This window comes from Hordeum vulgare, chromosome 2H, assembly GCF_904849725.1.
Source record: "Hordeum vulgare subsp. vulgare chromosome 2H, MorexV3_pseudomolecules_assembly, whole genome shotgun sequence".
Taxonomy (NCBI): domain Eukaryota; kingdom Viridiplantae; phylum Streptophyta; class Magnoliopsida; order Poales; family Poaceae; genus Hordeum; species Hordeum vulgare.
Genome location: NC_058519.1, coordinates 537,926,873 through 537,945,071, shown reverse-complemented (window position 1 = coordinate 537,945,071; position 18,199 = coordinate 537,926,873).

Genomic DNA, 18,199 nt, shown 5'->3' with positions numbered 1-18,199 from the left:
GTAAGTTTGCGACATCACCTCCTGCTAGAAATCTTGATATGTCGCTTGTGCTTGATGATGCTTATGATGCTACTGCTAGAGATACTATGCTTGATGCTATGCTTGATACTGCTAGAGATGCTATGCTTGATACTGCTTTGCCTGATGATGCTAGAGATGTTATTTTGCCTGATGATGCTATGCTTGATACTGCTAGAGATACTACTTTGCGTGATGTTCCACTAGGGGTATTCCTTGATGCTCATATTGCTAGAGTTACTGCCAATGCTTGTGATGCTTCTGAAACTGCCGATACTATTGAGATAGAACCTGCTTTTGCTCCTGCTAGATCTAGCTCTCCTAGATATGAATTGCTTGATATACCTAAGGGTTATATTATGGAGGGAGAGATAGCTGAGGATTATCTTATGTGTAAGGATGCCTATGACGCTGAGAAATTACTTCTCAAGTGGAAGGAATAATCTCGGGAAGCTAAGATGAAATATGACCCGAAGTTTGCCACTTCTCCTATCTTTATCACCGATAAGGATTATGAATTCTCTGTCGATCCTGAGATAATCTCTCTAGTCGAATATGATCCTTTTCACGGTTATGAGTCTGAGACGGTCATAGCCCATCTTGCCAAACTACACGAAATAGCCAACCTTTTCACTAATGAGGAGAAGATCCGCCACTACTGTATCCTTAAGATGTTTCCTTTCTCTCTAAAGGATGATGCTAAAGCCTGGTTCACCTCTCTTGCTCCTGGATGTGTGAGTAGTCCCCAGGAGATGGTCTATTACTTCTGTGAGAAATATTTCCCTACCCATAAGAAGCAAGCTGCCTTGCAGGAAATATACAACATTGCTCAACTCCAAGAAGAGAGTCTTCCACAAGATTGGGGGAGGCTCGTCCAGCTACAAAATGCTTTGCCTGATCACCCTCTTAAGAAGAATGAGATACTTTATATCCTCTATAACGGACTTACTGATGCCTCCAGAGACCACTGAGATAGTTGTGTCGGTTGTGTTTTTAGGGAACGAACTGTAGAACAAGCTGAGACTCTACTGAATAACATCTTGATCAACGATAATGCTTGGACTATTCCCGAACCACCTCCTAAGCCAACTCCAAATAAAAGAGGTATTATATTCCTCAGTCCCGAAGATATGTAAGAAGCTAAGAAATCTATGCAAGAGACAGGCATTAGCTTTGAAGATGTCAAAAATCTACCGCCTATCGAAGAGATCCATGGTCTCGATAACCCGATACAGGTAGTAGAAGTGAATTCTCTGCGTAGGTTTGATGAGAGTGATATTCTTTTTGATAAACCTGCTAGCCTATGTTTTGATGAATTTGACAACTTTGTTGCCAAACAACAGAGTTTCAATGATTATGTTAGCAGACATTTGGAACAAAGTACTCGTATGCTTAGCCATTTAAGTGCTTGTGTAGACAGAAATGTCAATGATCTGAAGCTTCTGAGTAAACATGCCTCTATGATTACTACTCAGGTAGAACAAGTACTTAAAGCTCAGAATGACTTGCTCAATGAATTAATTGACAACTCTGTCAGAGTCATTACTAGAGGAGGAAAAATGACTCAGGAACCTTTGTATCCTGAAGGTCATCCTAAGAGAATTGATCAAAATTCTCAACGAATCAATGCTGATACACCCAGTCATCCTAAGGAGAAGAAGAAGGATGATAGAAACCTACATGCCAGTTCACAAAATACTGTCAGACCGGAAGAACCTAATGATATTTCTGCGTCTGATGCAGAAACACAATATGGTGATAAACATGTTGGAAATATGCCCTAGAGGCAATAATAAAATGGTTATTATCATATTTCCTTGTTCATGATAATCGTCTATTGTTCATGCTATAATTGTATTAACAGGAAACAGTAATAAATGTGTGAATAAATAGATCACAATGTGTCCCTAGCAAGCCTCTAGTTAGCTAGCTCGTTAATCAATAGATGATCATGGTTTCCTGGTCATGGGCATTAGATGTCATTGATAATGGGATCACATCATTGGGAGAATGACGTGATGGACAAGACCCAATCCTAAGCATAGCACTAGATCGTATTGTTCGTATGCTAAAGCTTTTCTAATGTCAAGTGTATTTTCCTACGATCGTGAGATTGTGCAACTCCCGGATACCGTAGGAGTGCTTTGGGTGTATCAACCATCACAACGTAACTGGGTGACTATAAAGGTGCACTACGGGTATCTCTGAAAGTGTCTGTTGGGTTGGTACGAATCGAGATCGGGATTTGTCACTCCGCGTGACGGAGAGGTATCTCTGGGCCCACTCGGTAGAACATCATCATGAGCTCAATGTTACTAAGGAGTTAGTCACACGATGACGTGCTACGGAACGAGTAAAGAGACTTACCGGTAACGAGATTGAACAAGGTATAGGTATACCGACGGTCGAATCTCGGGCAAGTTCTATACCGACAGACAAAGAGAATTGTATACGGGATTGATTGAATCCTTGACATCGTGGTTCACCCGATGAGATCGTCGTGGAGCAAGTGGCAGCCACCATGGGTATCCAGACCCTGCTGATGGTTATTGTCCAAGGAGGTGTCTCGGTCATGTCTACGTGTCTCCCGAACCCGTAGGGTCTACACACTTATGGTTCGATGACGCTAGGGTTATAGGGAATTGTTATACGAGGTTATCGGAAGTTGTTCGGAGTCCCAGATGAGATCCCGGACGTCACGAGGATATCCATAATGGGCCGGAGGTAAAGATTGATATATAGGACGGATGGTTTCGGACACCGGAAGTGTTTCGGGCGTCACTGGTAACGTACCGGGATCACCGGGACCATCGAAGGTGGCCCCGGGGGTCCACCGGAAGGGGGCAACGACCCCGGGAGGCTAGATGGGCCAAGTGCGGGAGGGAACCAGCCCTTAGGTGGGCTGGTGTACCCCCCCACACTCAGCCCAAGGCGCGGGAGGTGGAGAGGGGGGGAAACACTAGGCGCTGGTGGGCCTAAGGCCCACCTAGGGGTGCGCCACCCCTCCCCTTGCCCTGGCCGCCGCACCTCCCATCTAGGGGGGCTGCCGCACCACCTAGGGTGGGAACCCTAGGGGTGGCACCCCACCCCCTCCCCTCCTCCTATATATAGTGGGGGTTTCGGGGCTGTTTGACACACAGTTTTCCCTCTCCCTCGGCGCAGTCGTGCTCTTCTTTCTCCTCCTCTTTGCCGGTGCTTTGCGAAGCCCTGCAGGGAGACCTCGTCTCTCCATCGACACCACGTCGTCGTGCTGCCGGAGATCTTCCCCAACCTCTCCCTCCTCCTTGCTGGATCAAGGTGCGGGAGACGTCACCGAGCTGCACGTGTGTTCAACGTGGAGGTGCCGTGGTTCGGCACTAGATCGGAATCACACCGCGATCTGAATCGCCGCGAGTACGACTCCATCAACCGCATTCTAGCAACGCTTCCGCTTAGCGATCTTCAAAGGTATGAAGATTCACTCACCCCTCTCTCGTTGCTGGTCTCTCCATAGGAAGATCTGAATATGCGTAGGAAAATTTTGAATTTGTGCTACGTTACCCAACAGTGGCATCCGAGCCAGGTTTTCTGTGCGTAGATTCTATGCACGAGTAGAACACAAAAGGCTGTGGGCGATGATTTGTCAATTGCTTGCCGCTACTAGTCTTATTCTTTTTTGGCGGTATTGTGGGATGAAGCGGCCCGGACCGACCTTACACGTATGCTTACGTGAGACTGGTTCCACCGACAGACATGCACACCGTGCATAAAGGTGGCTAGCGAGTGTTTGTCTCTCCCACTCTAGTCGGATTGGATTTGATGAAAAGGGTCCTTACGAAGGGTAAATAACATTGGCATATCATCGTTGTGGCTGTCACGTAGGTAAGAAGGCGTTCTTGCTAGAAACCCAAATCAGCCACGTAAAACTTGCAACAACAATTAGAGGACGTCTAACTTGTTTTTGCAGGGTTTGACATGTGATGTGATATGGTCAAAGTTGTGATGTTGCATGTATGATGTATGAGATGATCATGTTATTGTAATAGGTTTCACGACTTGAATGTCGATGAGTATGACAACCGGTAGGAGCCATAGGAGTTGTCTTAATTTATTGTATGAGATGCAACGCCATGTGCTTACTACTTTTACTTCATTGCTAACGGTTAGCTATAGTAGTAGTGATAGTAGTAGTTGGCGTGACGACTTCACGGAGACACGATGATGGAGATCATGATGATGGAGATCATGGTGTCACGCCGGTGACAATGATGATCATGCGATGCCTAAAGATGGAGATCGAAAGAGCAAAGATGATAATGGCCATATCATGTCACTATATGATTGCATTGTGATGTTTATCATGTTTTTCATCTTATTGCTTAGAACGATGGTAGCATAATAAGATGATCCCTCTTAAAATTTCAAGAACGTATTCCCCTAAGTGTGCACCGCTGCGAAGGATCGTTGTCTCGAAGCACCACGTGATGATCGGGTGTGATAGATTCTAACGTTCACATACAACGGGTGTAAGCCAGGTTTACACACGCGAAACACCTAGGTTGACTCAACGAGCTTAGCCTCTACAGACATGACCTCGAATACAAGAGACTGAAAGGTCGAACATGAGTCGTATGGTTGAATACGATCACCATGAAGTTGCTCACCATGGTGACTAGTCCGTCTCACGTGATGATCAGACACGGGTTAGTCAACATGGATCATGTATCACTTAGATGACTAGAGGGATGTCGATTTAAGTGGGAGTTCATACTTAATTTGATTAAATGAACTTAATTCTCATGAACTTAGTCTAAAACTTGTCTTTATAAATATTGTAGATGGCCAACGTCAACCTCAATTTCAACGCATTCCTAGAGAAAAACAAGCTGAAAGATGATGCTAGCAACTATGCGGACTGGGTTTGCAACTTGAAGCTCATCCTTGAAGCAACTAAAAAGGCTTATGTCCTTGATGCGCCGCTAGGTGACCCTCCCGCTCCCGCAGCAGCCCAGGACATTCTGAACGTCTGGCAAACGCAGAGTGATGACTACTCTCTGGTTAGGTGTGGCATGTTATACAGTTTAGAAATGGGGCTCCAAAGGCGTTTTGAGCAACACGGTGCATATGAGATGTTCCAAGAGCTGAAGCTAGTTTTTCAAGCTCATGCCCGTGTCGAGAGATATGAAGTCTCCGACAAGTTCTTTAGCTGTAAGATGGAGGAGAATAGTTCTGTCAGTGAGCACATACTCAAAATGTCTGGGTTACACGATCGTCTGACTTCACTTGGAGTCGAACTTCTGGATGATGCTATAATTGACACAATCCTCCAGTCTCTCCCACCAAGCTACAAAGGTTTTGTACTGAACTACAACATGCAAGGGATGGAGAAGACCATTCCCGAGTTGTACTCGATGCTCAAGTCTGCAGAAGTAGAAATCAAGAAAGAGCATCAAGTGTTGATGGTCAACAAGACCACCAGTTTCAAGAAGGGCAAGGGTAAGAAGAACTTCAAGAAAGACGGCAAAGCCGTTGCCGCGCCCGGTAAGCCAGATGTCGGGAAGAAGAAAAAGAATGGACCCAAGCCTGAGACTGAGTGCTTCTATTGCAAGGGAAAGGGTCACTAGAAGCGGAACTGCCCCAAATACTTAGCGGACAAGAAGGCCGGCAACGTTAAAGGTATATGTGATATACATGTTATTGATGTGTACCTTACCAGTGCTCGTAGTAGCTCCTGAGTATTTGATACTGGTGTTGTTGCTCACATTTGCAACTCAAAGCAGGAACTGCGGAATAAGCGGAGACTGGCCAAGGACAAGGTGACGATGCGCGTCGGGAATGGCTCTAAGGTCAATGTGATCGCCGTCGGCACGCTACCTCTACATCTACCGTCGGGATTAGTTTTAGAACTTAATAATTGTTATTTAGTACCAGCATTGAGCATGAATATTGTATCAGGGTCTTGCTTAATGCGAGACGGCTACTCATTTAAGTCAGAGAATAATGGTTGTTCTATTTATATGAGTGATATGTTTTATGGTCATGCTCCGCTGGTGAATGGTTTATTCTTGATGAATCTCGATCATGATGTTACACATATTCATAGTGTGAGTACCAAAAGATGTAAAGTTGATAATGATAGTCCCACATACTTGTGGCACTGCCGCCTTGGTCATATCGGTGTTAAGCGCATGAAGAAGCTCCATACTGATGGACTATTAGAGTCTCTTGACTTTGAATCATTTAACACATGCGAACCGTGCCTCATGGGCAAGATGACTAAGACTCCATTCTTAGGAATAATAGAGAGAGCAACCGACTTATTGGTAATAATACATACTGATGTGTGTGGTCCAATGAACGTTGAAGCTCGCGGTGGCTATCGTTATGTTCTCACTCTCACCGATGATTTGAGTAGGTATGGGTATATCTACTTGATGAAGCACAAATCTGAGACATTTGAAAATTTCAAGGAATTTCAGAGTGAGGTCGAGAATCAACGTGACAGAAAAATTAAGTGTCTACGATCTCATCATGGAGGAGAATATTTGAGTCACGAGTTTGGCACAGACCTAAGGAAGTGTGGAATAGTTTCACAACTGACGCCGCCTGGCACACCGCAACACAAGGAGTGTCTGAACGTCGTAATCACACTTTATTAGATATGGTACGATATATGATGTCTCTTACTGAAAGTGCAGCCATGCCCTTAATCGTGTTTTGGTGTTGCTGACAACACACATATAGATAACTAATCACTAATCCCCTTTAAGTTGTTGTTAATGATCATATGTTGATAAGGACAAGCTCATGTGCTAACAAGGACAAGATCAAGATAAGCATTCCTGAGCACTACATGCTTGATTCTTGTGGATGTTCACATGGTGGACAAATGAAGATGAATACATAAGCTAGGCTTTCCACATTGTGTATGGGAGAGCTACTTGAAGACTTCATCATGTCCTGCATTCAACTTGAGCCAAGAAGGAACAACAACATCAAGCTCAAGTGAAAGGGCTAACTCAAAGGTATCAGTTCCTTTGACGTTAGTGGTGCGGAGTGATGATCAGCGAATAAAAGTATACACTCAAGTATGGATCATCGGTACCCTTTTTATGATTCTTGAGTCTTTAGGGATCCCGCACTATTAAGAGGGGATCACAGGTTTTGCAATGAACTTGCTCAAACTACATCTCTACTTTTGTGCTCATACCACATCTCCACTGCTCTGCTTTTATCTCAAAACAGAACCAATGCCTCGGACATCCGGCTCCCTCCGGACGTCCGAGGGCCGGACTCCCGACCACTTCGGAAATCCGGAAGCTTATACCAGAGAAATCCAGAGTCAAATAACTCGGACTTCCAGCTTCTTCCGTACATCCGATGGCCAGACGCCCGACCACGTCGGAAAACTGGAACCTTGCACTAGAGAAATCCAGAGTCATATAACTCGTACTTCCGGCCTCCCCCTGTCGTCCGAGGGCCGTACGTCCGACCACTTTCGGAATCCGGTGCCCTTGAACAGAGTTGAACTCTCGGACATCCAACCTTCTCTTCGGTCGTCCGGTCCCTGTTCGTTTATACAGTGGTTCCTGATATATATACATCCCTCGGACGACCGACTCCTGTCGGACGTCCGACCCCTTATGGGCGTCCGGACATCCAAGAACTGTCGGACGTCCGACCAGTGTCAGACTTAAGTGACCCCCACGGTCACTTTCCCCTCTCCACTATAAATACCCCCTCCCACTTTGTGAGAGGGTGCCCAACATAGCCATATCCTCATAAGAACACATTCCTACCTCACACACATTTGCTCACACCAAATCTTAGATCCCAAGAGCATTTGTGAGCCCCTTTGAGAGTTGTTCCAATCAAAAGATAGATCGTCTCCCTCTCCTCCTCTCAACCCAAGCTATTTGAGATTTGAGCAAGTTTTGAGCATTTCCCGTGATCTTGTTACTCTTGGAGGTTGGAGACTCCTAGGCGGTAGGAGTTCTTCGGAGAGGAATCAATCCGTGTGATTACCCCCGGAAAGGTTTGTGAGGGTTTGGAAGCCACCTCAAAGGCTTACCACTAGTGGTTGAGAAACGCCTTCGTGGTGTTATCTCAAAGGGAGAATAGGGTGAGCCTTCGTGGCATTGGTGTGCCTTCGTGGTAACATCCACGTATCTAACGGTGATTAGCTTCCCTCCAAGGAAGTGAACATCGGGATACATCTTTGTCTCAAGTGACCTTGGTTATCCCTAACCCTAACTTCTTACTTGTGGTTTACTTGTGTTACTTGAGCATGCATACATTGCATATTGTTTGTGCTCATTATATTGTGTTGGCTATTTATTTGTACAAGATTAATTGTTCAAGCATACCCTTTATATCCACACGTTCACACTTGCAGCTTTTGATATATCGTGTGCTATAGTGTGATCTAGTATCTTGTGTCGTTCACCTACTTGTCGTGTGATTTAGCTCAAGTAAGTTTGTGTAACTTACTTGTGCTTGTTAGTAACCGTGTTGTGTCCATCTTGGTAGTTCGTGTTGTTGGTGCACATTGTGGTGCCTATTGCATTTAGGATTTGTGCTTGAAAAGTATCCTCTTAGTTTATTTCCGCATTAGGTTTAAGCCAAATCCGAAGAAGTTTTTAAATAGCCTATTCACCCCCCCCCCTCTAGGCGTCATCATGGTCTTTTCAATTGGTATCAGAGCAAGGTCTCTCTTTAATTAGGTTTCACGACCTAGAGAGTATCGATGTCGACTATTGGATTAGTGCACAATTACACCTTTGACTTTGATGGCACAAATTATACCCTATGGAGAATTCGTATGCTCCATCACTTTCGGGCCATGGGCCCAAATACTTTACGAATTGTTCTTGTAGGGATTGCCGACAAAAAGGATGATGCATCTTCATCTACTAATGAAATGTATCTTGATTGTGAGGCTTTTCTTGCCATTCATCGAACCATAAGTCCTGAGGTGTTTAAGTCTATCTCGACTTGCAAGTCAGCTCATGAAGTTTGGACTAAACTTGAAGATTTATATAGTGGGTCCAATCTTGATGAAGACGATATTATGATGAAGTTGTTGGTGCATGAGCTCTTCACGCTTTTCGATCATAAAGAGTCCACCACTACTTCCATATCCGATTGCTTGCACACCTCAGCATCTTCAATCTCACAAGGTAATGACATGGTGAGTGAAGAAATATATGTTGATGAAAATGTCATAGCCTCTATGGACACGAGCATATCTAGCACCACACATAGTGTAAATTATTGTGCTAATAGGTCATGCATTTCACCTAAAGATCCCTCGACAAATGTTTGTGGTGATATGCCTGCTTTCCCATGTCCTCTTGATCAAAATATCTTGTTTCTCCCTAGTTGCTCTATGACTAATCATTTAGGGGAAATCAAGAAATATGAAGTACTTTTGACTAATGAAGAATCTGATTCACCAAAAGAATCATCATCAACTCCTCCAGTTCACATGTGCCTCATGGCAAGAGGTAATAATGAGGTATCATCTTCCCTGTGCAATAACGATGATATTTGCGATAAGGATGATGATGATGACTTGACTGAAAATATCTAGGTGATCATTAAAATTCTTCATAAAGCTAAAATTAACGCTCTTCAAAGATTCCAAGATGTTCTTGCTTACTTTGAAAATTGTAATGATTCACTTAATCATGAACAAGCTAAAAGTGAACAACTTGAACATGAACTTGAGAAGAGTCATCAAGCATGTAGAGACTTAAGATCTTCAAAAGAAGAGATTGAAGTTGCTCATGATAAACTTAAAAAGGATTTTGAGGTCCTTCTCCTCGAATGCAATAGTGTCAAGGGAGAGCTCATCAAAACCTCTAAGATATATGAGGAGCTTCAATCTACTCATGAGAAGTCTCTAATTGCTACTTACTCCTATCATATTGTTGATGATACTTGTACATCTAACTCTACCTCATTTGAAGTATCAACATTGAAGGAGAATGTTGAGCTACGTGCTCAACTTGATTTACTAACTAGCAATTATGGGAAGTTGGAAGAAAACCATGTAATGCTCACAAGCTCTCATGTCGATCTTCTAACATCCCATAATGTGCAAAAGTTAGCTCATGAGGCTATCATCACCAAGGTAACATCAAGTGAGCCTCATGTGGACAATGGCACTACTTCTAGTCAAAGTACTATATTTCCATGTCCTAGTCCTCGTAATTCGTCTACTCATAATGTTGCTACCTCGTGTGTTGAATTACTTTCCTTGCCTTGTTGCTCTAACATTGAAGCTTACACTTCCTCTAGTACTTGCATTGATACTAACCGTGCAGAGGAAATCGAAGAGCTCAAGGCCCAAGTCACTTCTTTGAAGAAAGACTTGGAACAGTGTCATGAAGGGATGTCCACACCCAACAACGTCCTGTGTAAGCAAACATCTCCGAATGACAAAAATGATGTTGGAGTAAACTCAAACAAGAACAAGAGTGGCCTAGAACAAGTCAAGAATTCGGCCAAAATCATTTGCTTCAAGTGCAAAGTTAAAGGGCACCATGTTAGATCTTGCCCTCTAAAGACGAAGTCTCAAAGTCACAAGCAACAAGGGAAGCGGCCACAAACTCAATCACACACTTAGCTACGAGTTGAAGGAAGGCCTCTTCCCAATAAGACCCAATCCAACACTCCCCGAGGTGAGAAATCAACTGGGAAGAAAGCAAAGAGTAGATGTTTATGTCGTGAGAAGGGTCACGTCGCTTCGTCTTGCACGAGAGGTAACTTATCCAACCCAATCACTATTGATGATAGCTATTCCCTTGGGAAGGATAAGGTTGGCAATGTGTTTGCCAAGTTTGTTGGTACTCAAAATGGTGTCAAGAAAAGAACCATTTGGGTTTCCAAGCCTATTGTGACTAACCTCTTAGGACCCAACGTAGTTGGGGACCAACAAGCTCAAACTTGATCAATAGGTGACTTTGGAGGACATTGGAGACTTGGATACACAATGAAGATTTGAGGACTCTTCATCATTTGTATTATCTCAAGCCAAGTCATTTGGATTATCGAGCCCATATCCCATATCCAATGTGCCTCTTTGCGGTAACTTGTACTTAAATTGTTTACATTGAAAGTTGCCTGCCCCACTCCTTCTCATGTCTAGGTTTGGTACCTAGCATGTATTTTGACATGTTGCGCCTACTAGTATGATTGTTATGTGTTATCTATCATGTGTAGGTCGTTATGTATGTCATATAGTTGTGTGTAGTCCTGATCACTACTTGCATCCTAGTTGCACCGTTGTGTGGGTCTTTTGAGACGTTAATAGCTCATCACATTAAGGGGGAGTGTTCTGCTCTACGCACATCACTAACCCAAAATGTGTATATATGTATTGGACTCCATCTAGTATTCACGGTGCAAAATTATCCAATCAATTCGTTTGATGTCAAAGCCATCCGAAGTTCGAATTGGCATCCACTTATCAGCTTAGTTGGATGATTGATTGCCTTGTATGATAAATACATGGATTATCACATTAGGGGAGTGTGATATGCTTTGTGCACGTCACATCCCCTGGTAAGATAAACATCCGATGTATGCCACTCAGAATCTACCACATAGGGTTAGTCTATAACTGTGTGGCGTGTCATCCTCCACATGTCTTAATTCGCATAATAACCCTGTTGGTGTCTAAATCCCTTAGATGTGCGGGAGTATGACGTCCTACTACACCAATACTCATGGCTTAGCAGCTAGATCGTACCTAAAGGAAGGGCATAGTTGATGCATGCCTTTCGAATTATTTCTCTACACTATGATCTAACTAATTGGGATGTTAACGTATGACATTTAAACATTATGCTTATGGTTGAACTCCCATATCACACTTGTGTGAGTATAGAACGATCTTTGTGCTCGTTTGGCATCTACCACCACTGATAATTCTAAATACCATTATGTTCTCTCACACATGGTATCTCTGGCTTGGTAGTGTTTTTCATGGTCATTTTATTTCGGCTTTGTCTTCATTTGACCTACATAACTTGCCGAGAAATTCATGTGTCTCCCGGTAATCTCCCATGCATGTCTTTGAGCTCGTACTATTTATTTCATAATGTTGTGGGAGTTATAATCATATTACCTACACTTATACATCTACTGGGGTGAGACATGCATGTAAGGTTGTGCAAAATGCATACCTTACATGGTTTGATGCTTTGACCGGTTCATGTGTTGAACCTGGGGTGCGATCATATGTTGATTTGTCACCCTGATCCATTTTGGGCGACATGAATGTTCTGTAATTGACAATTATGTGTTCATTTGTCCAAATTGTATATCCTTCGATTTTGACAGGCTTGTGTAGGCATATCTACTATGTGTAGATGCACATGACGTGTCTATCATATCTTTGATCCAATATATGTATATGGTAAATCAGACGTATCCATTAAAAGGTTAAGGTGTGCTTGAAAGTAAAACTTATATCTATATGCACATAATTGAGTGATCTTACCCTATATATATTGTAGTTGGACTAACTACTTCGGACCCAATAAGTTTGGGGACCATATTGTGCTTAATTGGTGGTTTAGGTACTTTGGAGAAGCATTGCCCTCTTGACTTATTCTCAGAAGAAGATGGTGCTGGTCACGAAGAAATTAGAGTCAAGACAGGACTCGGCTACTTCTACGCCATACCAATGCTTTTACGGTAACAAGTATTTACTTCATGCATGTATAACATTAGAGTCAACCCTATGTAGGTTGCATCATTGTATGAACATAATACTTTTTCCACTTTGTAATTTCCTGCATGTCCTTGTCAATCAATCACACTGATGAAATGCTTAGTGTTGGTGTTCTCTTAGCACTTCATGGTCATATGAATGAGACAAATTTGTGCCATGGCCCTTGTGTCATGTGCCTTGCTTTTATAATAGGATAACTTGTGCATGATTCTATGCACTCATGCATTTGACCGTATTTTGGACCCACACTTATCATAGTAATCGAATTAGAAGATTTACATCATACCATGTCCAAAATATGTTTGTTGAGAGGCCCTTGGTTGCTACACATGCGAGAATACTCCTTATCACCTCATCATCCAGATCCCAGAAATTGCCTCTGCCTACTTCTCTCTCGGTCGTCCGATGAGTCTCGGACGTCCGACGGCTAAACACACTCCAGACGTCTGGCACATGTCGGTCGTCCGACGGCTGATGCTCTCCGGACGTCCGACACATCGGGAGCCTCTATAAATAGAGGGGTGCGGGCTGGGCCTTGTCCTAGCCCCCACGCGCCCCCTTGCTCACAACCGCCTCCACAGCCGCCGCCAGCTGCCTGAGGAGCTCGGCCCTACGACCTCGCCGCCACAGGGGCCCTGCCCTGCGATCTGGCCATTCTCCTTCGTGGGATCCTTCTTCCATTCCTCACCTCTCTCGATCTGCAGGTATCCTCTCGGTCTTTCTCGTGATTGGTTCCCCTTTCTCACTAGTTCATGTGTTCGTTCATGTGTTTTGACCGTGACCGTTCCCCCTCGGGTTTCCAATCCTGTAGGCCTTTTTCCATCATGCCCAAGATTAAGCACACTGCCCGGAAGAACTCTGCTGGCTCATCCGCTCGTGCCCCTCCTGGCACGGGGTCGGATGACTCCGATGTACCACGACGTCCCTTCAAATGGCTCGCCCGTCATCCTCCTCCATAGCCCCACTCCTCGTCTGATGGCTCTGACTTCGAGGATGAGCTTGCAGCTGAGGAACGTGCTGAATATGTTGCCGTTCAGAAGACTATGCCGAAGCCGGGGACTCGCAGGCCCTCATATATGCCACCGCCTCCTCCTGAACAGCCCGAAGGTGATGCTCGTCGCATCTCCCTTGAACCTCCTCCTACTTTAGGTCGTGAAGTCAAGGACTTCACCAAGGTTCCTAAGTCTTCCTACTTTACATTCCGCCGCGATGTTAACCAATTTTCTGTTGAACGTGACTCTATGGACTCACGTTTCCACACACACGTCCAAGCGGACATATTTTCTACTGTCATCATTCCTAAGGGTCTCTCAGTACATCATTATATTGATCTTGAGCATATTCCACTCACTCGGCGAAATACCCGGGTGCCATTGAGCTCATTGAGTCATCGGGGCTCGCTGCCCCCTTTGCTTTTCGGTGCGATTTTAACAGTGGCGCTATTCATCAATTTCATGCCACGTGTTTCTTTGGCTCAAACAACACTGTTCGCTAGATGACTTCTGATGTTGAGTTCACAGCCTCTTATGATGAGTTTGTTGCTGCACTCAGCTTCCCCGACTCCGGCACAAAAGTCCATAGGAATGATCCTAACCATGCACATAAGCCCGTTGAGGCGTGTGGCCTTCTCCTCAAACCACTTCATGAACTTGATGCAGACGAACTGATGAAGGATCTTAACCAAGTATCCATCCGGCGCTCTCCCTTCTTTATCATTTTTCAGTGTCTTATCCGCACCATCTATCCCAAGATGGGTGATAGGGGAACCTGCAGTGGCTACTGTATTGATATCATGTCACATTTACACGAGTCCCCCAAGCGCAATATTAATGTGCCTCACTTTCTCTGGCATGAGATTCGGCTCGCTAGTCTTCCATACAAGCAAGCCTTCCCTCATGCCCCCTTCATCCAGGCCTTTATTCACCATGTTGCTGAATTCACTATTGCTCCCACTCACACGCATCAGAAGTGGGCCATTCCCAATCACATGGCGGATGACAATGCTCCTAAGAAAACCTCATCCACCTCCACTCGCCGCACTGTTGCCCGGTCAGCAACCCCTTCATCCAGCTCAGCTCCTCTCGGTCGCTTTGCCAAATTCATTGGCAAGGCACAATCTGCCATGATGAAGGCTTTCTCTTTCCAGTGCGGTCAAACTCATGATGTGGTTTCTCGCCTCGTCTCCTCCAAGAATGCCCTCAAGGCTCGTCTGAGAGAGTCGGGCGCTCTTGATGTGAGTGACGATGAGGATCTTCCTGCTGCTCCTCCTTCCGACTTTGGCTTTCCATATGGTCCTGAGTGGGCTGATTTTCTTGACGAGGCTGGTGGCAGTGGTTTGCCTGAGGATGAGGATGATGAGGATGATGCCTGATGATGATGATGTTGATGAGGGTGATATTTGAGTATGTGGTAGCATTGCCGGGTTCCTTCCTTTTTGGTCCTTGATGCCAAAGGGGGAGGACATTATCTTATCTTAGTTTCGATTTTGGTTTCTCTCATAATGTATGGTATGATGTAGTATGTCGAACTTAATGATGTGTCATCATGTAACGATACTTATGGATGATGTGCTATGCCATCACTTATGGATGGTGTATTGTTAAACTATCATGTGGTGATGAGATATCATGATATTATCGTTGTGTCATATGATGATGAGTTTTATGCTATCCTATTGATTCATATCATATGCTTTGATTCATATGATATGCTATGAATTATTGATTCATATGATATGCTATGTATTGTTGAACTATTATGGTGTAATGTTAAATGATGTTATTATCTTCAAAGCACGCATTAAGGGGGAACTCCCGCACTTACCTATTTTACTATGCATATAATCAGGGGGAGCTTCATAAGCATCGTAACAAATCTCTCCTAAGCCACACATGTTTATTACTATTTTTGAGAGCTATATGTATGTTGTCATCAACTACCAAAAAAGGGGAGATTGAAAGTGCAGCCATGCCCTTAATCGTGTTTTGGTGTTGCTGACAACACACATATAGATAACTAATCACTAATCCCCTTTAAGCTGTTGTTAATGATCATATGTTGATAAGGACAAGCTCGTGTGCTAACAAGGACAAGATCAAGATAAGCATTCCTGAGCACTACATGCTTGATTCTTGTGGATGTTCACATGGTGGACAAATGAAGATGAATACATAAGCTAGGCTTTCCACATTGTGTATGGGAGAGCTACTTGAAGACTTCATCATGTCCTGCTTTCAACTTGAGCCAAGAAGGAACAACAACATCAAGCTCAAGTGAAAGGGCTAACTCAAAGGTATCAGTTCCTTTGACATTAGTGGTGCGGAGTGATGATCAGCGAATAAAAGTATACACTCAAGTATGGATCATCAGTACCCTTTTTATGATTCTTGAGTCTTTAGGGATCCCGCACTATTAAGAGGGGATCAGAGGTTTTGCGATGAACTTTCTCAAACTACATCTCTACTTTTGTGCTCATACCACATCTCCACTGCTCTGCTTTTATCTCAAAACAGAACCAATGCCTCGGACATGGCTCCCTCGGAACATCCGAGGGCTGGACGCCCGACCACTTCGGAAATCCGGAACCTTATACCAGAGAAATCCAGAGTCAAATAAATCGGACTTCCGGCTTCCTCCGGATGTCCGAGGGCCGGACGCCCGACCACGTCGGAAAACCGGAACCTTGCACCACAGAAATTCAGAGTCATATAACTCGGACTTCCGGCCTCCCCCTGTCGTCCGAGGGCCAGACGTCCGACCACTTTCGGAATCCGGTGCCCTTGAACAGAACTGAACTCTCGGACATCCGACCTTCTCTTCGGTCGTCCGGTCCCTGTTCATTTATATAATGGTTCCTGATATATATACATCCCTCGGACAACCAACTCCTGTCGGACATCCGACCCCCTGTGGGCGGCCGGACATCCGAGAACTGTCGGACGTCCGACCACTGTCAGAGTTAAGTGACCCCAACGGTCACTTTCCCCTCTCCACTACAAATACCCCCTCCCACTTCGTGAGAGGGTGCCCAACACAGCCATATCCTCATAAGAACACATTTCTACCTCACACACATTTGCTCACACCAAATCTAAGATCCCAAGAGCATTTGTGAGCCCCTTTGAGAGTTGTTCCAATCAAAAGATAGATCGTCTCCCTCTCCTCCTCTCAACCAAAGCTATTTGAGATTTGAGCAAGTTTTGAGCATTTCCCATGATCTTGTTACTCTTGGAGGTTGGAGACTCCTAGGCTGTAGGAGTTCTTCGAAGAGGAATCAATCCGTGTGATTACCCCCGGAAAGGTTTGTGAGGGTTTGGAAGCCACCTCAAAGGCTTACCACTAGTGGTTGAGAAACGCCTTCGTGGTGTTATCTCAAAGAGAGAATAGGGTGAGCCTTCGTGGCGTTGGTGTGCCTTCGTGGTAACATCCACCTCTCTAACGGTGATGACCTTCCCTCCAAGGAAGTGAACATCGGGATACATCTTTGTCTCAAGTGACCTTGGTTATCCCTAACCCTAACTCCTTACTTGTGGTTTACTTGTGTTACTTGAGCATACATACATTGCATATTGTTTGTGCTCATTATATTGTGTTGGCTATTTCTTTGTTCAAGATTAATCGTTCAAGCATACCCTCTATATCCACACGTTCACACTTGCAGCTTTTGATATATCGTGTGCTATAGTGTGATCTAGTATCTTGTGTCGTTCACCTACTTGTCGTGTGATTTACTCAAGTAAGTTTGTGTAACTTATTTGTGCTTGTTAGTAACCGTGTTGTGCCCATCTTGGTAGTTCCTGTTGTTGGTGCACGTTGCGGTGCCTATTGCATTTAGGATTTGTGCTTGAAAAGTATCCTCTTAGTTTATTTCCGCATTAGGTTTAAGCCAAATCCGAAGAAGTTTTTAAATAGCCTATTCAACCCCCCCCCTCTAGGCGTCATCGTGGTCTTTTCACTTACCGACTTACCGCTATCATTTTGGGGATACGCATTAGAAACTGCAGTATTCACTTTAAATAGGACACCGTCTAAATCCGTTGAGACGACACCGTATGAACTATGGTTTGGCAAGAAACCTAAGTTGTCGTTTCTTAAAGTTTGGGGCTGCGATGCTTATGTGAAGAAATTTCAACCAGAAAAGCTCGAACCCAAAGCGGAGAAATGCGTATTCATAGGATACCCTAAGGAAACTATTGGGTATACCTTCTATCTTAGATCCGAAGGTAAAATCTTTGTTGCCAAGAACGGATCCTTTCTAGAGAAAGAGTTTCTCTCGAAAGAAGTAAGTGGGAGGAAGGTAGAACTTGATGAGCTAATTACACCCCCTCTCGAACAGGAAAGTAGCGCAGCGCGGGAAATTGTTCCTGTGGCGCCTGCACCAACTCAAGAGGAAGTTAATGCTAATGATCATGAAGCTTCGGATCAAGTTACTACTAAACCGCGAAGGTCCACAAGGGCACG